The 6000-nt window shown below is 46.9% G+C and overlaps 1 protein-coding gene across 3 annotated transcripts in view; it reads right to left on the reverse strand.

Annotated features, from left to right (window-relative positions):
• znf536 (zinc finger protein 536) overlaps positions 1–6000 on the reverse strand; it is a 204046-nt gene that overhangs the window by 108108 nt on the left and 89938 nt on the right. The window lies entirely within an intron of this gene.

Here is a 6000-nt window from a genome sequence, read left to right on the forward strand (position 1 = left end):
ACACCAGTGTGAACTGTCAGCGCCGAAGGCCTGCGGGGATGCTGCGACTCAGAACTTTTTCAAATTGTAAAGCCGTTTTGGATGGAATAATTACTCTGTAAACACAGTGAGCAGTGTATAATTAAGCTACTTGTGCCCATCCTATCAGAATTCCTCCAATTACACGCCTTAATGAAATGGAGCAACTGCATTGCCGGGAAGCCACGGCAATACTACAATTATGATATTAACAATAGCACTTAAAACCAAGGGGTTACTCCAGTAAACACAACATTCTTATCTCGGTGCCACGACACTTGTCTTGGCACAATATTCCATTAAAGAGCCGTATTACATTTGATGTGAATCGCTTTGCTCTTTGCTGTCTGCGCTCTTCACAGTTTCCAGGACGGTGGAAACAACATGAAGATGCTGTGGATACACCGACACTGCTCTGTGAACAGCCCGCTCTTTGTTCTGCTGGCTTTTGGGTGAAATATGTCACAGTTTTCACACCGCGTTGTAACGCCATTAAATGTGTTTTCATTCCGTATGTGTAACATCGGCGAATGCATAAGTAAAAAATAAATAAACAACAGTGCTTTTAATGCACATCCATCTGTTCTCCAGATGGAGAGGTATAAGCAGCTATGGCTGCTTGCAGGGGTCAAACCTGCAAAACAATAAGTGTGGTTCTGCTTAGGTCAACAAAATATTGTATGATATCTCATTAAGCTGATTAGCACGCTGCCTGGTAACAGCGGCAGCCACTGGACTTTAATGTAGCATTATAATCATCAAAAAGCGCTTTCGAGGCGAGGCGGCGTGAAGGAGTGGCACTAGGTGACATGTTAGGAAGCTCAGCGTACTCTTCACAGGAGCAAAGGGCATCCACACTGGGATCCTTCTTCTCTTTCTCCACCTACGTTTGTGAAGCACACACTACACCACGTCGTGCTCGGCTTAAGTGTTCATTCAACCCCCCCCTCCCCTCCCAGTAGGAGGTCAGCAGACATAAGGGCTGCCTGTTCTGGTACCGCAGAGTCCTCCAACACACTGCCGATGGTGGATTCTTATCTCGCTGACATGAATTAAACACTGTGGCCACTTTCCACTTGTGTGTAAAGGAATGTGACACTTGTGGGCTGCCCTTTGAATTCTCCTTATTTCTCCCCACAAGTATCGTAAAGCAATGCGCCTGAATTCATTAAGAGTATAATGGCTATGCTATGCTCTGCAGGCTTGCATACAGCACTTCGATGTGCTCTGTCACAGATCTTATCTGACCCGAGTGACGCTGAAAGAAATCACTTTAGGAGCCTGCTAATAAAAAGTTTGTGCTTGAATGAAATATTTCCAGACTGGCCACAAATGAAAGGAAAACCTTGAACGTGTGACCCGTCCAGCTGAGAGGCTGTGAGACGGTGCCGGGTCCGTTTTGAGCGCTCACCTTCCTGCCGTGACGATCTGCCCGATCTGCACCACAAACCTGATTTTTTTGTGAAAATGTACCTACTTCCTGTCACTGCTGTCATTTCAAAGCAATCTTTGTCTTGCTGTTGTTCCACTTAAAATCATTCTACAGAAATGTAATCTCTATATTTTCCTGTATTTGTTCGTTCAAGCACATGCTTAAAAACACAATACTGTTGAATTTAAAGGTCACACGTCACGTTGATAACTGGAACATAAGGCGCTAAATGATGTGAATTATGATATACAATCACAGTTACGATAAATATATTACTTTGTTCAGAGGTTGTCAAATAATTAGGATAATCAAGCCTTTTTTTTTTTACCTTCGTTTCAGTTCATGCATGAAAAAAAGTTGTTTTTAGCAAATTGGAAATAAAAATCTAATTTTCTTTTAATCAACCACAGGACTGAAATATGAACCAAGACCTGCAGTTCGTCCGACATCCAGCAGGGGCAGCAGTGAGTCAGTCCCCACAGACCCCCGTGTTGAAGCAGCACAAATAACCATGTTTACAGCCTGATACACAAACTTCACGACACCTGCACAGGGGGAGGGTGTCTTCAGAAATCACCCAGATTTAAGCGTGCATAATTATGGGCGTGGCCTGATGCTCCCATACACACTGTGCGAACAAAGCTGACCGCTCCACCCTCTTGTCTAAATTTGGAAACAAAAAGATTTAATCAACCATGGTGACCAAAACGTCACACTCTTTCAGACCAGGAACCGATCGGTGTCCATCCTTTACGTACAGTCTGTTTTAAAGCTAAGCTTGTTCACACAAGCTGGTGTTTTTCCTTTAATTTGTCACCATATAGTTTTATCACACACGCTCCCACGGCGTGGGAGAATTACTGCTGGGAAGGATCAAACTTTGTTAGGCTGCTTTAAACGACTTGTGGTTTTAAATTGTATTTATGTGACACCCCATCTTCCATCAGCAGCCGTGCATATATTGGAGGAGACCTTATTTCAATGGGCCCTTTTTACAGAAGCGGCTGCCTTTTGGAATAGAAATCTGTGATTTAAACTAGGCTGATGAGCTGTTGCTCATTTGGGGAGATAGCAGCTTGCCCTTTTCTTCAATTTGATTTCTGCCTTTATCTTTAACATATAACAAAGGCAGATAGACAATGGAATAATGTGAAATGAACTGACGAATCCAGTTTGTGTTTTTTATAAACGTATCCTGGCTGACGAGCGTATGCAAATGAGGCACATTAATATGCTCGCCTTGCTCCCGAGTCATTTTATATTTTTTCCCCTGATTAAAAAGGACATTTCTTATGTGACATCCCCCCTCTGCTCACATCCGCACGCACGAGCACGCGCGCGGGGAATTGGAGGGCGGTGCACGAGCCGTAGACACGCAGCCAGTCAAACACGAGCCTCTGACTACAGACAACAATTCGACATGCGAGTGCCCTCTAAAAGACGCGGCGAGTGCGCTGCAGCTCGCTGCTCTCACCAAACCGAGCAGCTCGACGCTGTCACAGGAGAACTCGGGTTCTTACCGGCCATCCTGGGGAAAGACTCGGGGCCCCGCCGTCCCTCGCCGCAGACTCCGTTACGAACGCCAGCTTTGTGCTCTTACAGTACATGTGCCGTTATTCTCTAACCTGTACGACCTTATCATTTCCTGGCATGTGCTGCAACGCTGCCTCATTAAAACTATTGGCTCCTCCGATACCTCTAAAACCACAAAGACTTCCTTTAGCATTTTCTCACGACGGTTCGCTTGTTGTCTTTATAGTTTGTGGTTTAATATTCAGCGAGGCTCCACGTGCACTCACAAACACGGCGAATCCTCTGCACGCTCACACAAACTGATTTCACTTGGTTTCTCTTCAATCCTCAGCTTAATTATAAGTGGTATCTGTGACACAATGGAAGTATATTACAGTCACCATTTAAATGTGCTCAGTTCATTTCTTTCTTATCAATGGTAGCATGCATCATAAATGCATACAGGATTTAAATGTGCTCCTCTCTAATTGCAACCATATAAATTATTGCACATGAAAGGCACTCGCAGCATTAGGGATGGCCGCCTGTTATGAATTCATATTCAAATAAACAGCGTTCTTGGTGAATTTGCTGTCAGGCTCGAGTTTTGTCAGAAAACTTTTGGCTGACATTTAAGACGAGAAGGGTGGGGGGGGGATCGAAAAGCCATTAGTCGGACTTTACTTTGTTATTTTGGCATTTATCGACACGAAACCCATCGACTAATCACAATGCGATACCTCATTAAGTCCTAATGAACAAATTCATTGCGTTAAACAAATCAATCATTATTCACAATGTGCCGAATTCAATCATATCTGCACCGAATCGTTAACGAGACGCAGGGGCCGCGGCGACGGCGCTCTGATGTCGGAGGGACAACGTGGGCCATATGTTCCTCACGTGCTAAATATTTGGCGATTAGGCGAGCGGCGGGGACAGTCGGGTTCATTAAAAAGCTCTAAGTGTATTTTCAAAGTACAAACAGAGCTTCCTCATCTTTTCAAAGATCAATTACCTCTTGGCAAAAGACGGTTCGGTTCGAGCGCTGCACATATGAGTTTGTTCCCGGCTCGTGTTTTGTTCTATTGCAGGTGGTCTTTGCGAGACGTCTAATTAATCCAATAAAAAAGCCGCCTTGTTTTCCTTCCTCTCGCTCGCACTTTGACTTTACCGCATTATTACTTTCTGTAATGAGGCAAAAACACTCCGCACTCAACTGCACACAGAAACAGTCGCAGAACACCTGCCAGATTCGAGCGCAGCTCCACCCGAGGCTGGCGGGCCGGGACCCGGAGCCCGCGAGAGGACGGGTGCTTTTAATACAAAGACACGTCTGCGTAAAAAGAACGTGACGTTTACACCGATCCCAGTCAGCTCGGCATTACACTAATATACAGCAGTTTTCCACAGAGCTCCTTGAACTTGAAAGAATCATAAGAACACGAGTGGATTAACACGATCCGGCTCCACTTCAGCACAGACAGCACAAGAGCTGTGACAAACTGAGTGAACAGGAGCCTCTCCCTCCCTCTCTGCACAATATGTCATTGAGGGCTGTTTAAGAGGTCCTGTCAACAGGTAGTTCAACTTTCAGCTCATCCCCGCTGATCAGCGAGGGCCCTCCTGACAGCGAGAAAAGAAAGACACCGGGAGGGAGCGGGAGGCACAGAAAGAAAAATGTTGTGGCTCTTTTTATCCATCCGGCGCTCTGACAGCCTTGCGGGGGATGCCATGGGAGGAAGATCAATGTGGGACAAGCGGATTCCCACAGTTCATTGTTCCGGGCCGGCCAAATCATCTTCCCAAGACGGCCGGGAGCTCAAAGCCTCCCTTTATGATAACCATCCCTGGTATTATTCCCACTATGATGATGATGACCTGCAGATGTCTGTGTGTGTGTGCGTGAACACCTCTCCCCTCCTGAGCGCACTACAATAGAGGTCACAGCGGCACGGTTGGACCCCTGCAGCAGCCAACAAAGGCGAGCGATGAGCACGGGATTAACAGTGTCAAACACTCGCTAAGCAGCAGGAGGGTACGGCCGGCGAGCAGAGACACAAAACAGGAAAATGTAGTAAATGATGTGAAAATGGTTCTCATGCATCAGACGGCTCTGTGCGCCTTGTCCTGGTTCAGTCAGGATGTCGTGTTTTTAAGGTGGATCCAGTTTCCTTCGTACTAAACATGACCGGGGTTCCTAACCACGAGGTCAGCGTGCGAGCAGCCATGGTCAGGTGGAAGAAACGAACCTATGGGTGACCAGAGCAGTTATTGAACACAAACGTGCAGGGAGCAGAGGGAACATTCAGCCGAGTTCGAAAGCTGTTTTTCAGGTTCTGACTCGACGTGATCGCCGTGTCTCTTACGCAGCTCCTTCTGCGATTATTCCATCATATCCCGATCCTCCTCTTCCTCGTGTTCTCTGATATTCTTGCGTAACCATTTTTTGATGAAGCACATCTCTGGTATCTACAGTTTTCCTGTTTATCATCCGTGGTTGGCTTCCATATGTGAGCACAGGTGTAAACGCAAAGAGCTGCGTGGGTGAGGTTCAAAATGTCCAGTGATGTACCTGCGTGCTGCGGCCTGCTCGGTGTCCGGTGACTGAGCTCTTCTTCCTGTCAAATCAGTCAGAAAAACCAGGGCACAGTTCAGTGTGTGCGTGTGTGTGTGTGCGTGTGCGTGTGTGTGTGTGTGTGCGTGTGTGTGTGTGCATGTGTGCGTGTGTGCGTGTGTCGGACAACAAACATGGCAGTGTAGCGCGCTCACGCATGGTTAGAAAGAGGACAGAGAGACAATGACCACAGTGTATCTGTCACAGCTTACATCACTGGCTGCTCTCTGTGCTGCATTTCAATGCTGCACACACACACTCGGGGAGAATGTGTGGGTCACCGCGGGGCGCGGCGGCGATGACCTGCCTGATTCGGGATTGAGACTAATCGTCAGTGGCGTCGAGGCTCTGTGTGATTTTCAGGTGACGGCGGCGAGGGCGAGGCAAACGCAGAGAAAGAGAAAGTCGCTGAATGTCAATA

This window comes from Rhamphochromis longiceps, linkage group LG1 (assembly GCF_057381845.1).
Source record: "Rhamphochromis longiceps isolate RC_006_pf linkage group LG1, R_longiceps_female_GT1.1, whole genome shotgun sequence".
In the NCBI taxonomy this organism is placed as follows: Eukaryota; Metazoa; Chordata; class Actinopteri; order Cichliformes; family Cichlidae; genus Rhamphochromis; species Rhamphochromis longiceps.